Consider the following 16,109-nt stretch of genomic DNA (forward strand, 5'->3'; position numbering starts at 1 on the left):
TTCAGGAAGTAATTACACATGCTCATAAATAAGTCTCTAAAGCTTTAATTAAACTGAAATAAAAGTGAAGCTTCATTCTCTGGCTCTCGTGAGCCACATTTGCAAGGGCCTGATCGTCACATGTGGCTGTGGCTAGTGAATTGGCTGACAGGAAAACGTTGCCGCAGTTGCAGAAGGCCCCAGTATGCAACCCTGCTCCTAAGCTTAGGAAGGAGGTACACACCCTTCCCAGCTGCTGTCCAAGGCCCTGTGAAATGACAGATGGCCAGAGCGGAGTGCACGAGCCATAAACAAAGTGGCCTCAAGGTCTTGTCCAAGCTGCCAGGATGCAGAGAAGGGGGAAGGAAGAATACAGGCCCCTGGGAGAACTGTGAGCTTGCAGGTCTGCCCTCTGCCATAGTCAGTTCCAGGAATCAGAAGAACAGCCCCCTGGGGACTCCCAAAGCCCCTGATCCATTGACTGGCATAGTCCTCATCACCCATGCCCTGTGGCTGCCACATAACACCTCCAAGCAACAGAAGAAAAGACACAGGACCCACAGACAAGTTAGGAGCCACCCCGGAAAGAGAGAAGGTTGGGGGTGCAAAAGAGAAATGGCAGTTGGCCAGGAGAAGCTGGGTACTTCATACCAGCTAGCTTCTTGTAGGCCAGGGCAGGGCTGTGGGGGTGGACCTTGGCAGGCTAGGTCTCAAGGTTTCACAGACCACGTCCATGGGGAGTCACTGAAGCCAAGAGAGCTTTGCTGGGCTGGCAGAAGCCCATGTCTGAACTCAATCATAAAAACAAAAGGGAACATTGCACACTGGGCAAATCCTTGCTAGGGAAGGAGACAAAACCTAGTGGGGAGAATGACGTGACGGGTGGGTCTGACAACTCTGACCCCTCCAGTCTGCAGCCCACTCTGCTGGGTCACATGGGAAGATCAGGGTGAGAAGAAAAATCCCGCCCTCCACCTCCTGCATCCTGGAGTTTGCCAGGTTAGTGGGACTGGCCATATCATTTCCCTCAGGATGAGGTCAGTGTATCCTGATTCTTTATTGGTCTTAACACACCCTATATCACTCGATGTTCCTACGCCCCTCTCCTCTCATCAGCTCCTGACATATTATTTACCTTTTAAGCATGACCCGTTCACCCCAAAAGCAAAAGTGATGTGTAAGAAAGGTTTATCCAATTAAATTGCAAACTGGGCCATGTGGAGGTGTTGAGACCATCCATACCAAACCATGCTCCCTAGAGTACTTGGAACTGTCTGCCAGTGGGACAAGATGAGCCGCCCCTTTTGGCTTTAGATGGCGTTCTGGTCATCTTTAATGGGGAATGTGAGGGAGATGCAGCAGGTAGGGGGTGGAATGGGGAAGTGAGAACTAATACCAAGATTCCTACCAAGGACACAAGTAAGTGCTGTGTGTGCACTGTGTGTGCACTTAACACGCCCCACACAGATGATCTCAGGGCAGATAGATCCAGGTGGTAAAACACCTACTGGAACGGCAGGCTGCTTGTTGCTGTCCATGGTGCTGGACTCTTTGCCCGCTGTCTATGATAGTGGAACGGCTACGGCCTGCAGATCTCTAGCTCAGAAGGAGCAGGGAAGTAGTGGCGCTGTTCCTGGTGCTGAACCACCCCTGCCTCTGTCCTTGGTCCTGAAAGTGTCTGCCTAGTGGGGCTGACACCGTTAGGGTGTCCCTTAATCTGCTCTTCTTATAGGGACACTCATAATTTTTGTCCCCATCTCTCCCCGACTCCCCCACTTGCCTAGTCCTATGCCATGTTTTTTATAATTACTATAAACTCTCCTGTCCCTCACTATTGGAGGTGGCCTGCCCACCCTCTACACTCTGTTCCAGCTAAGTGTTCTCTGCCCTTCCCACACGCCTCTTTTTTTCCACACTCTCATGACACCACTGGGACTGTGGGGGAGAATGATGGGGAGCCTAGGGCAGGCTCAGCAAACTTCAAAGTTGCCTCCACCTCTCAGGCTTCTCTCTGCGCCTCCTCCCCTACAGTAGACAGCCCAAATGCTCCACTTTAAAATGACACCGCCACCCCCTCCTCTCCCTGCCTCATTCAGAGCTGTCATAGACCCTGGGTGATGACACACGTCTCTAGAAGATCAGCAGTCAGTCAGTCCCAGGAGAATTCTCTCGGTCTTCTGGCTGCTCCCTGAAGTAACGACAAGGGTTTCCTGGTGTGGGGGTGGAGTAGGGCAGGATCTAGACTGGTAAGGTTCTGGGTAAAGAAACTCACACACTGAGACAGGTGGCTCTCAAGAACTGCATACTATGCAGGAGACTCTTGTTCCCTAAAACAGGGGAGACACCCGGGGACCAGACCAGGAATGCAGATCCAAGACCACTCTGGCACCTGTGTCCAGTAGCCTTCTCTGGTTTTAGGATGCAGGGATCTGTTTATAAGACCCCCAGAGGCCAGTGATGGTCTACTGACCTGAGACTGTCATCATCCTTCTTCAGGCTTCTAAATCAAAAGCTACCCAGGGGCACGGTCCTTATCGTCACCGTGGCTATAACTGTTGTTGTAGCTGCGACCTCACAAACTGCTTAGTACCCCAACCTGCCCCTCTTCCCACTTAAGGGCCAACCATGATGCCTTCCCCTTCCAGGACTTGTCATGACCCTAAGTCGGTCACCAGTAACGGGCCCTCAGCTGCTCACTTCTTTAAACCTGCAAGAGAAATGCTGGAGTTGGGACGTGGCCTACACTCAGGGGTCCCCAGCTCCAGGGAGACATCAGTCACATCAGAGAAGAAAATCAAAATGAATCTAGGATGCATATTCCCAGGGACCAGGAGTCAGGAGGTGAGTGGACCTTGGAACTGAGGTGAGGAGGCAGAGGAGAAATGGCAGACACAGGTCTAATAACCACAACTCAGGTCTAATAATCTGTGTTACAGGGTGGGCAGTGCATATGGCTCCCTGGGGCACAGCCAGTGGTAGGGAAAGCTAGAGATGTTGAAGCCACCTTAGTAGAGTATTAAAGGAAGGTTAGAAAAGCGGTTCTCCGGGGGACCGAGAATTGCTTTCGCAAACTTGCCCGAGATAGCCCAATTTGAACCCACATGCCAGACACCCCCAGAATCTGACTCCATGCCAACCTCACCCCTCTCTAGCCTTTGCTGAGGCGGTTAGAGCACACAGACTGACAGGTCCTCATCTGAACAGGACTCACTTTCCACCCTGGAGCTTCAGGACAGGCTACTACACCTGGGCCAGTGGTGGTCAGAGTGTACTAAGAACTGATGACTGGTGACACGTATAGTTGTCACAGAGCCTGGAAAGTAAGGGTGGTGGGACACTGGAAAGGGCAGGTGTGGCACCAGGCATTTGGTGGTACTCTGCCAATGGTTTAGAGACACTGTGATGATAAAGGCCGTGGAGCTGGCTGACTTTGGTTAATGGACTTAGAAATCTGGAGAAAAATGATAGCGGTCTCCCGTCAGTGGGCCATTCCTGGCAGCCCCAGCTCCATTCCCAAAGAAAACCACAGGGCTTACATGATACATACCCACAGGGACCAGGGACTTTGGGGTTGGGGTGGGTAGAGAGAAGATGTAGTCAGACAAGACAAATGATTGACATGGGGAAGTCTCCGAGGACTCGAGTCTAATACTCTGCATCACAAAGGAGCTGGACCACACAGTTGCCTGGAGCAGACTTGGTGGAGAAGAGTGCTAGAGCTGACTTGTGAGCACCAGAGGTCAGGCAGCTTTGAGTGGAAAAAGAGACCCCTACCCATGACCACGTCCAAGGAGGGTTGGAAGATGTGTCTTTCTAAGGCGGTAAGAAGCACACTGGTGAGGTGCCAAGGTCAACTCGGCAGTGGATGCTTTCTGGGGGCCAAAGCTGGATCTCTTTGCCGCCAGCCAGAGAGAACAGATCCAGGACCAGACACCAGGTGGCTATATGCAGCTCTGAAGGACAGGTGGGGGGAAAAGAGCTCCGGAGGCAGCAGGAACCTCGAGGTTAGGTCTGTGGCTAACAGAGCACGGTGCTGCTGAGGATGAGATGCATGGGCAGAGGGCACGGGGTTGCCCGATCTGCACAGCAATGGGGGCACCAAGCGCTAGCCAGCTGAGTGTCTGACGCTGCCATTTCAGTGCAAAGCTGCAGGGCGTGACTCGGTCCCTGGTCAGCCCAGTTCTCAGAGACCCAGATAGGACAGGCACACCTTTGCAATGGCAATATGGTTTTAATGGTAGTGTCTGTCTGCCTGTCTGCCTGTCTGCCTGTCTGCCTCTCTCTCTCTCTCTCTCTCTCTCTCTCTCTCTCTCTCTCTCTCTCTCTCTGCCTCTCTGCAGGACCTGGGCATGCCTTCCAGAGAACTGTGTCCAAGCAAAACAGATAAGCTACTCAGTTTGGATTTATGACCCAAACTGGAAAACATTCTGGAAAAACCGACAGGTCACCACAGCCATTGGTGTAGGGGTAGATGGCCACACAGAGGACCCAGGACTCTGACAGGACAGGAAGGTAGGTAACGGAAGTGCTGGGAAGATGCATGGCTTGCCATAGCTGAAGTATGAAGAACCGGACGCTTTCCAGGCCAGTGGTTCCCAACCTTCATAACGCTGTGACCCTCCAACCACAAAATTACTTCACGACTACCTCATAGCTGTAATTTTGTTTCTGTTGTGATCGTAATGCAAATATCTGTTATGTGACACCAGAGGGGTTGCAAGCCATGGGTTGAGAACCACTGTCCCAGAGCATCTCCTTGACGTCTTTAAATATCAGGGGCAACACATGTACCTGGGGGACACTGCTTTGTCCCGAGGTCCATAAAGGCCACCGGTTCTGAGTAGGTCCCTGACACAACATGCAATTGGGAACTTCCCAGTGGTTCTGGAGATGGTGATGTGTCTCAGGCACGTCTCTACAAGACATAGTGAGTTCCAGTGGGGACCAGCGTGGGCTGACCCCTTACAGGCTCTGTGATGCACTGGACATGACACACGGGTCTGCTGCGCCTCCCCTTTCCCTCCCTCCTCCTTCTGGCTTGCATGTAGAAACTGACAGAGCCTGTCTTCTCTCAGCCTAATGAGGCCGTGGCCACTTTAGTCCAGGAGACCTGGACACGCGGCAGGCCCAGTGGTGAGTCCTCACTTGGCCAGGCAAACGGCCCTCTCCAACTCTTCCATTATCTAATGTCCTCACAGTCCTTCCCAAGACTCCCGATGCCCTATGTCCTTTGTCACACAGTAACTCAGCCACACTTGATTTGGATTTTCTCTTTCCCACATCTCCCAATACCTCTTCCCTTCAGGCCCTCATCTTCCTCTTTGGGGGTAAATCCCAGACCACGCAGCCAAGACTTGGAACTGGATTTCCTGTTCCAACGGAGAAAAACAGCAGCCTCCTGAGCTTCCTCTTCTCGCCTGCCGCTCTAATCATATTTATTAACCATCTTGAACGTTTCTTGGGTTAAAGGTACTTCTGCTTAATAGCATAATTAGCAGGTACTTCTGAATTTAGAAAACAGGAAGAGCTGAGGACCATCACCCAAGCTCCAACCATTTTGTTGGACTCAAGGGTCTGCAATTAACAGGAACACAGGACCCCCCCCCCCCCACATGGCGCTCACTGCCGGCTCTCGGGCCTCAGGTGTCCCTCTGCTTAGCCTCTGCTCAATGGCCTGGGTTTGGATTTAGGAGCTCAGGCAGATCCATGGTCTGGGTACAGATCTCATCCACCAGTTTAGGGATGTTCCACCTCCACTCAGGCCTGACCCTGCACAGAACATATGTGCCCTCCCAAGTCCCCAACTACAGCTTGGGGACTTTCTAGGCCATCCCCTGTGGCCAAGGTAGAGCTGTCTTCAGGCTGACTGACTGCAATGTTATCACACTGGTCAGGATCTGCAGGAGGACGCTGAAGGGAAGAGGCTTCCTTCTCAGAACGCCCCGCTCCCTCCCAGTCACAGGTTCTGAGCCAGGCTGTCCCTGCTAGAGGGACATCTCAGGTCAGAGTTGCCCTGTGGGAAGAACTGAGGTGGATAAAGAGAAGGCAATGGAGTGAGATAGCCCAGAGCGTGGTGCAGGGAAGAGGTGGAACGTTCCTTGGAGCTTCCCGGTAGTCAAAGGAATGCTGCACCTCTTCCCTGCACCACGGTCGGGGCTCTCTCATTCCATTGCCTTCTCTTTATCCACCTCAGCTCTTCCATGGCATCCAGCTTAACCCATGATGGCTAAAGACTGACTGAGTCCTATGAAGGCTGGTCCTCCACCTCACCACACCACGGAGCAGCATCCTGATCCTGTTTGGAGACGTCATAGGCTACGAAGCTGAGACTCTGAGACCCTCAGTCTTCCTGGGACGGGAGGAAGGTGACCCATCTCTGGATAGGGCTTGGTGTAGCCTCTCTCTCCTTATTTATCCCCCTGACCCCCATCTCTCCAGGACACCTTTGTTTACAGTTGAAAAAAAATGTCCAAGACCTCAGTCAGGATAACCTTGACCAGGTGGACATCACTTGACAATGACTTTCCAGCTCCCTGCACCTCCAGCACAGGAGGGAGACCACCTCCCTTCAGCCCTTCCTTTGTGTCCAGGCTGCCTTTGGTAAACACATAGGCTGAACTACCCCAGCGAAGGACCCTGAGGCTCTGACAAACCAGAAGACAAGTGGATGAGAAGGGATGCTTGGTGACCGGCAGGTTTTCTCCTCTCTGGTTTCCAGCCTCCAGCTGGTTCCTCCAGGAAATATATTTGAATATTCATTATGCTGCTCCTTGTGCAAATGTGGGTACTAATCATGCAGACCTCAGTAGCCTTGGGTGCAGGCACCTGCCTCGCTGGAGCGTGTCCCTTCCTAGCAGAGGGGATCCAGGGGAGGTGACAGCACCTAAGCTGGGATTATTCCAGTGAGTGTCCTCAAGGCCCGGGACTGATTGCTCTGTTCCACTCCCTCCAGCCCTTTATCCTGTCTTGATTCCTGGTCTGACGCACAGATCCATTCCCCAGGGGTCACTTGTGATTACTTTAAGGCATGAGCGGGTCTCTCTGTGATCCAACACTGTCCATTCCCCCATGACTGCATTTGTGCCTTGCCTTGTAGCTACACATTGCTCTTCCTACCAGTCTGCAACCTCCTGGGGGACAGGGCTGGACTTTCATTGTGGTCATATCCATAAGGAGATGCCTGTTGAAGCAAAGTGAGCCGTCTACCCCCACCTCAGAACATCCAAACTACTTCAGAATGCAATGCTATCCCACTACGGGCTGGCCCCTCTGATTTCCTCACCTGAGGACTCACAGCTTTTCTCTGCCTCCCCCTCCTATTTCTCCTCCTTCAACACATTCCTCCTCTTCCTCCTTTCCTTCCTCCTCCTTCTCTTCCTCACTCCCACCCATCCCTCTCTCCTGTAGGAAGCTCGGCCTCTTTCATACCCTCAGTGCCCCACACAAATCTTTGCACACAGAAAATGCTCAGTAAAAACAAGTGGAGACGGAGTCAAGTAGAGGTGCAAAGCTCACATCTGCCACCAAAGGTGACAGCCACCTATGGTGGGGGTAGGGAGTGCCTCAGTGCAGAGACTGGGACAGACCAAGGTGTGTGTGCCTGGCTAAGGGCCCCAGAGCGCATGGAAAGAGAATAAGTCAGAGGTCCTCTCAGGGTAACTGAACAGACAGCAACGGGCGAAAGTGTGGGAATCTAAGAGATGGAATGGTACCCCTCCCCTTCCTCTCTCTCTTTCCTGAGGGCTTGCCCCCCCTTTTCCTCCCCCTCTTCCTTTGTTCAAGTGCTGCACCATGAGCTAAACCCAGACATTATTCTGTGTTTGACATAGGATCTTATGATGTAACTCGGGCTGGCCTTGAGTTCTTGATCATCCCCCTGCCTCAGCCTCTGGGATGACAGGTGTGCTCCACCACACTCAGACAGATGATTCTTTTGCTAACTAGACAACAGTTCTCCAACTTGTCCTAGACAGACTCCTGGCCTCCGTATGCTCACACTACAACCTCTGCTTTTTTTTTTTTTTTTTTTTGCTTCCTTCTTTAGCATCTGTAATTATAGGGCCCTCCTAACTGTGATCATCTGTCCTACTTTCCCTTAATGGTATTCCAGGTACCTCCAGCAGTGTGGTCTCCCACACTCAGGCCCAGGCCTCTGTGTAAGTAGCTTAACTGTTACCTGGCTGCCGGGTGGATGGCAGATTGCCAACGTGGTTTCTTCTCCCACCTTAAATATCTTGATGCTTTAAGCGTTCTTCTCCGTTCTGAATTAGCTTTTGAACTAAGGGTCCCAGGAGTGGGATTATGGAGTCAAAGGGTCGTGATGGCTACAACTATGTTCTGCCAGGGTGTCCTTCAAAAAGGTGGGGCTCTATAGGAACACAGAAGGGTCTACCTGCTTGTCCAGTCTGTATCTAGTGCTTGGGTTGGTGGCATGTTGTGGGCACAGACTGGGACTCAGTCGCAGCTTCCCAACGCTGTCAGGGTGCCAGTGTCAGAGGCTGGCTCTCCCTTTCCAGAACCCCCATGGTTCAGTCCTGGCCAGTTCACCCAGGCTTGTGGAGAGAAGATGGGAAAACAGGCCTCCTAGCAGGCAGAGAACCCAAACATGGGTAGGGGAGAGACAGGGGGTTGAGATCTGGTAGGGTGGAGGGCTGGCACCTCTGAGCTTGGGAGAGACAAAGCCTCAACTGAGGTGTTCCTTCCAGCATTCACAGCCTGCTCTTCTGATCCTGCAGATGCTGGCCCTCATCAAATCTCCAATCTTGCCTATTCACCCTCCAGAACCCAAGCAGGATGTGCCAAGCTGGACCTGCTGACAAGCCACGGGCAGCAGCAGAGGCAGGAAGGTAAACAAAACACTCTTTAACCCCAGCTTCCTCCCTTACAAATTTTCCAGATCATAGCAAGCTGACCCTTGCTTCTGCGGGGTAACTGGGCCTGGCTACTGGTTCAGCCCAGGGCATGGGGTGTACCTGTCTTACCCATGGCTTTCAGGGACCCTGTCTACCACCTAGCCAACAGCATCTCCTTTCCAGAGTCAGGTCCAAGGGATGTGGCTATAAGTGGTCTGACCTAAGCCATCCAGGCTCTGGCATGTTAGTTATTGCACTGTCCTGGGACTCGAAAATGGTGTCCTCTCATCTGGACAGGGGCACGTCTGTAGTTGTATTTCGTGTAGCTAGGTTCTGGCAGTTCAAACAATGGGTTCTTGCACCCCTGGGATACCTCAGGGGGAGGACTGTTAGGTACCACCACTGTTAATGTACCTTTAGACTCCAGAGGTGGCAATCTGCCCCCCCAAACTGTCCCCTTGTTACTCCTGCCAGAGGCTGACAACCAAGAGGCCCCAGCCCCTGTGACTAGCTGGGCTCTGTGCTTTCCAGGGTCCGGTGCTGCTCTCATGGCGACTGGCCTCTCTTTAATCACCTGAGCGCCAGTCTTGGTTTTCTACATGCTGCTACCTGACAGGGAGAGCGCCCACCTCTCCAGAGGTGAGAGGAGGAAAACAGAAACAGTGATGATTTATTGCTGGCGCTCGTGAACATTTGTTTCGGATTTTAAGTCAAACTCCACCTTAGTGTGGTGGCCACGTGGGAGAGCAGGTCCCTTGTTGGACCCACAGGTCCTTGCCTTGGCTGGTGGGAAGACTGGAGACCAGGGTGGCGGGGGACAAGGTCAGCTCTCCCTTGAGAGATGCCAACAGTGAGGGATGAGACCAGAGGATGCTGCTGCTGGCTCTGGTCAGGAGAGGCAGGACCAGGAGGGATAGGCAGGCAAGTGGAGGAAGGAGGATGGGGCTGCAAGAAGAGGGGAGGGAGGAGCACTCTCGACCCAGGAGGTAGGATTTCCTAATCTCTGTGGGCGGCTGTCAGAGAAGCCCAGGAGATCTGGAGTCAGAGGGAGAAGGGCCCCCAGTAAAGCGGGGGCCCCAGGAAACAGCTGCTAAGTCTTCATTATCAGGGTTTTTAAATGCAGACAGGAGATTCACATTTAAACGGCTTCCATTACTCCAGGGCAAACTTTTAAAACATAATATTTATAGAGAGCCTCGTTCAGCTACCCTGTTTGCTCTTTATCTCTCCTGCAATTACTGTTAATTTGGCCGTGCTTTCCTCTGGCAGCTCCACCCATTGCCAGCCACTTCCTTTTTTTATTATTAGATATTTTTTATTTACATTTCAAATGTTATACCCTTTCTTGGTTTCTCATCCATAAGCCCCCTATCCCATCACCACCCCCTTCTTCTATGAGGGTGTTCTCCCACCCATCCACCCACCCCTTCCTGCCTCCCCACCCTTCTGAAGTCACCCCCTGTCTGCCACCAGAAGAAGGTGGAGGCTCTCCACTCCCTTCCCTGTCCACAGGCAAGGTTGTTGTCTCACACCAGGGCCCACATGTTACGCCTGGACACGAGCTCTTTCACAGCCTATGCCAAGCCTTTCAATCCCGGTCTTAGCTCTCCAGGGCTCCCTGGCTGTCTGAAATTCCAAGTCCCAGCCTTACCTGAGGCTGAGCCATATGGAGACAGGGAGGAGGAGCCTTGTCAGTCTGCTCCAGGCTGCAGCCCCACCCATGTTAAAGCTATCCTGGTCCTTGCATGACCACGCCTGACAGGAGGTGGCTCTAGGCAGTGATCTGGTCACACAGTAGGCTCGACTACCTCCTAATAACAGGCCACCACCAATACCCCACTTTCTCCTTTCTCCTGACATTCTACAGGTTGCTGCCGAGCCTCGTCCCCCTTTCTAAAACAATGAAGAAGAAACTAAACCTCCTACCCTCACGGGTATTCCCAGTCTAGGGGTACCCTGCACCCATACACCAGAGGCACATATGGAGACACATAGAACCTGAAAGATGATTGGGAGTGGGCACCAGAAACGCTGGAGGGGAGGTGGGAGGGGAGAATGTTCTGGACACAGGCTTCTGCTGAGCATGTGCCACTGCCCTGAGCTAGTATTGGGTGCTGGAGCCGGAAGCTCTGGCTCTTATCAGCCTTGCTTTCCCTATTGCCCAATGGCAATCAAGCAGGCCCAGACAGAAAGGAAGCGGCAAGAGCTGACCAGCACAGTGCTCTGCTGTTATCCCTAGGAAGCCACTCGGGAGTCAAGCAAGTACTGGGGACTCAGAATTGAGCCATTGGTCCTCATCCTAGAGTGATGGAGGAGGCAGGAGGGGACATTGGATCTCAGAGTGATGGAGGAGGCTGGGGCCATTGGACCTCATCCTAGAATGATGGAGAAGACGGGGGAGGGCGCATTGGATCTCATCCTAGAGTGATGGAGGAGGCTGGGACCATTGGACCTCATCCTAGAGTGATGGAGGAGGCTGGGGCTGCACTTTGTTTGAGCAGGTATAATGTCACAGCTGCTTAAGCAGGATGGAGCCAGTAGTGAAGGGTCTCCCAGGAGTTCCCCAGGGACCAGGGATTTCAACTTGGCCAGAGGACAATGCAGCTACCTGGGTGTCTTAGGCATGTCCACTTGAGGACAGGATTTCCACCCCAAGGGATAAAAGAGAGTGTACAGAGGCTAAAGAGAGGTGGGGTCAGCGGGCTGTGGACACCTGGAGAACGTAGGGTGGAAGCGCATTGGTGGAAGGAGAGACAGGGCACAAGGAGAAATCACAGGAGTTCAGGACTGTGCTGAGCCCATCAAGGTCCCCAAAGGGAGAAGGGCGGGGTCTCTAGTGGATGCGAGCACAGGTCTCCCAGTAGAATCCAGGTGAGCCAAAAAGCAGAATGCTACCTCATCGCCAGTCTAGACCTGTTGGTGGGAGCCCCCTCTCCCATCACAGTGAGCATGTCACATGCAGAGTATCCTGTATTCTCGCCCAGGCTTCATGTTGGCACTGATGTCATTTAACAGATGAACAACCCAAGGCTCAGAGAGGTCCAGTGACTCACTGTGTCACACGGCTGCTGACTGGCAGAGAAAGCCTCTTGTTCAACCCCAAGGTAGAAGGTAATGGTCTGCTATCTCTACCTGGGTGGCACCCCCACTCCAATCTTCTGCCTCTCTCCTTGGTGGGAGCTCTCTTGCAGGAGACTCCAGACCTCCAAAGATGAGGACACTCCCAAAGCATGCAGGAGACCCTCCAAGGAAAAACTTTCCTCACACAACACCCAGGAGCTTCTGCAGCCTCCTGTACCAGGGAACTGCCACTGCCACCATGCTGAGTGAGGTACCACCCGCCAGGCACCCTCCCAGCACCCATGGCTACCTGTGCAGAGCCTTCACTCATCTTTGTGCCTGTCACTCATAGGGCGGGAATTGTCAACTTTAAAATGGTAATAGCAATGCTTCCCCTGATACTCTCGAAAATTTGTTTCCATTGGGGAGGGAGACACGGTTACCAGCCACAGGGAAGCTAGGGATTGGAAGAGGTGGACAGGAGTGGGTAGCAGCACTGCACTGATACTCGGCTTGGGCCCCATCCTGATTCATTCATTCTGTCCGTCCATCCGTCCATCCATTGTCTGTCTGTCCATCTGTCTGTCCATCATCCACCCATTTTCCATCTGTCCATCCATCCATCTGTCTGTCCACCCATTCATCCATCCATCTATCCATCCATCCATCCATCCATCCATCCATCCATCCATTGTCCATCTGTCCATCCATCCATCCATCCATCTGTCTGTCCATCCATCCATTGTCCACCTGTCCATCCATCCATCTGTCTACCCATCTTTCTGTCTGTCCATCTATCCATCCGTCCATCTGTCTGTCCATCCATCCATCTGTCCATCTGCCTGTCCGTCCATCCATTCTTTTCTGTGTTTGAGGTTCCTGGAGCCCTCAATATGGCGCCAGGAATAAGAGAAGGATAAAACCTAGTCAGGGTTGTTTGGAGCCCTTGGTGGAGGGAATGAAGGAGTGGTAGTCGGGAGAACTTCCTGAAGGTGGGGACACCTATGCCAAAGGCACCGTGTCTCCCTGCCTGAGAGCTCCCCCTGAAGAAAGGGGTTAGGGTAGAGTTGAGAGAGAGAGAGAGAGAGAGAGAGAGAGAGAGAGAGAGAGAGAGAGATCATAGCCATAATCCCAGAACAGCTCAGAGCCTTGGGATCTATTGATCTATTGGGTGGGACAAGATCCCAGACTTAAACAAGGAGGAACCTGGTCCTCATTCACAGTTAGACTGCAGTCAGGCCGACAGAGCTGGGGCAGGGAGGAGAGAGGAGGGGACAAGAGAAGCAGCAGTGGAGAGGAGGGAGCTCCAGCCTGTAGTCTGACACGGGCCAGAGCTGAGGAGCTGGGCTCAGCAAGTCACAGTGACTCCCCAAGAGCCCGTGCTCTGTGAACCATGGAATAAAGGGAAGGCTGGTCTTTGGGGACACGGGCAACATCTAGGGAGCCAGGTGGGAAAGGTCAGCTGGATAACAGGAAGTTGGGGTCCCTGAGGGATCTGATGTGGGGGCTGCAGCATTCGGTGACCTTTCCTACATAGGGTTTGGCTGAGGTGGCTCAGGGAGAGAGGGAGTGACCGGGTCTTCTGCTTTGCAAGGCTCCCAATGCCAGCCTGAGGGTGGAGCCCTGTGCAGCAGGAAGCAGGGGAAGGAGACTTTTCCGATCAGGATCCACCCCGTCCTAAAATAGCCCAGACATTTCAGTGAGGGAACACTTAGTCTGTTCCCCACCTCCTGGCCGAGGGTATGGAAGGACAGAGAACCCTGGCTGGGGCTGGAGGGTCCTGGGAGTAGCATCCAGATAAGCCAGGCCAGCCTATGAGGCAGAGTGTTAAGATAACACACAGCCTTTCCCAGGGTTTCCCAGGCAGCCTGGAGCAGTATCCTGCCAATGGACCCCAGCCTGAGGGAGACACACCTTGCCCCTCCCTCCAAAGCCATGGGAGGTACCTGCCTACTGTCCAGACACGCTCAGGGCAGGCAGAGGGAAAAAGGCCCATCTTGTCCACAGGGCTAGCGGGTGTCTGAGAACAGCCTTAAAGGGGATAAGAGCTCCCTCCACAGGAGACATTCTCAGCAGAATCATTAAACTTCATATGGGTGGGATAACTCCAAGGACCCAGACACACCCTGGTGCTGATTCTGCCCCAAGTGAAATGCAGCCAGCCAGCGAGGCTTGGTGGAGGCCAGTCCTGGTGTCACCATCTGTGAGGCTGACTGCAGCCGCAGACTCCTGGGAGCCATTGCAAGTTCCCTCCTTGCAGCTGTTATGGCTTCCGCTGGTCTGCTACCCCATAATCCTCTCCTTGGCCAAAAGGCATGGGGCCAACCAAGAGAGGAGAGGGTGGATGCTGAGTGAGGTCTCTTTCCTTCTCCAGGGCTGACCTCCCAGGTTTCTGGACTCAGAGAGCTGGGGTGCTGGTGTGGGGTTCAGAACTTTCCCATGATTCCTTTGTGGATCTCATTTCCCCACCCAGAGGTGGGAGCAGTGTAGAGTAGAAATGGCTGGCCTGGGGTAAAGTGTAGGCTCCATATGAAGCTTAGGACGGGGTTTGCCATAGGTTTTCCTTAAGGCCAGGCAAGGGAGTCACCCAGAGATCCATCTGTAGGGTACTGCAACCTACCTCTGTGGGACACTTCTAGATACTGACACCATCAGAGATGTTGGGTTCTGAGACAGTCAGTGCTTTCTGTCTGGGGGATCCTTTGACCCTGGCACCCTTGCCTGCACTGGACTTGGTGACGCTGAAACAGAATATAGGAAGTCTGCCCGGGGAGCTATGTAGGAGTATACACTCTGTTTTCCCTCATTTCAACCCCAGACCTGCCCTGGATCAGAGAAAGTAGCACAGCCGTTCATGCTTGGTACATACCCAAAAATGCATCGGCATTTCAGAACCCTGGCTCCTGGGGAGGCTGGGAGAAGACCCAGCCAGGGGAAGGGCAGTGAGGTAGGTTAGCGGTAAGGGCTCCATCCCTCTCTGGTGCACAGTTTGGCTGTCCCCTGCAGCTGTTTTAGGAAGTCCAAGTTAGTCCTTCTGGTCCCCTCTTCCCTCCCTGCAGCTCAGCCTCATTCTCTGTCCCCAGGCTGTGCACCTCAGAACCTGCTCCGGGCTCACTATCAAGTCATTCAAGGTTCTGCCTGGCTTTGCCTAGACTGGCCACTCCTGCCGCCTGGCCCTCTATTGAGAGCCAGCATGGCTCAGATCCAAGTTTGACACATGGCAGACCCAGGGGAAAAGGGCTGGGGGCACTCCCACACAAGGGGGATCGTGGGGATTCTGGAGTGGGGGAATATCCAGGAGGAGACATTGTTTGAGGTTAGGAGGTGTGGATAAAGGGGTGGCTGCTTGTGTTCTGTGAGCTCTCTTGGTGGAGGCCGTCCCCATGCAGAAGTTACTCCAAGCTCTGCGATAAGCTTACCACCACCCTCTAAAAAACTGCCTGGTGGATGGGGACATCTGTCAAGGTGAGCAGCACAAGTGTCCCTTCTAGAGATCTGCACCTTGAGTGCACACCTGGAAGACCCAGAGACATGGCTAGCTATACACAGCTTGTTCACACCTGCACAGCCGCAGTCCCTGCACGTGACTCCATGCACACCTGCACAACCACATTCCCTGCACGTGACTCCATGCACACCTGCATACACATGAAACCTGCTAGTGCTTCCGTGTCTATCAGCACACATATAATCTTTGCATGAGACCCCATGCACACCTGCAAACACACACAGTCCCAGCATGTGGCTTAATGCATAGCCACACACACAGAGCACCTTCACATGGTTTCATGCACATCTGCACACACACACAGTACCTGCACATGCTTCATGCACACTTTCATATGCACGCCCCTGTATGCACACATATATATGCACAGAGGCACTGATCTCTTCCTCCTGCACTCAGCTGCATATCATGGCCCTACACACATTCAGTCTCATACACACCTACATACTTACACTGCACCCCAAACACAAACTAAGATGATGCATACATTAGGCTAAGGGATGGGCTACTCCCCCCCTGCCATGGCCAGTGGCAGAGGGACTCTGCATCAGAGCCTTAACATGTGGGCCAGGCAATGCCATTTGCCACAAATTCAATCCACAGCCTTCCAGAATGGTGGTGTCAGAGTGGGGGAGACTGTGTAGCCTTGATCAGAAGGCTGGCGGCTATGAATAAATAATGTTAGGGAGGGCGAGCAGGAGGACGCTGCC

General features: G+C 53.1%; 1 protein-coding gene across 6 annotated transcripts in view; it reads right to left on the reverse strand.

Moving 5' to 3' along the window:
• Rbfox3 (RNA binding fox-1 homolog 3) overlaps window positions 1-16,109 on the reverse strand; it is a 436,924-nt gene that overhangs the window by 96,516 nt on the left and 324,299 nt on the right.

This window comes from Rattus norvegicus, chromosome 10 (genome assembly GCF_036323735.1).
Source record: "Rattus norvegicus strain BN/NHsdMcwi chromosome 10, GRCr8, whole genome shotgun sequence".
NCBI classification, from domain to species: Eukaryota; Metazoa; Chordata; class Mammalia; order Rodentia; family Muridae; genus Rattus; species Rattus norvegicus.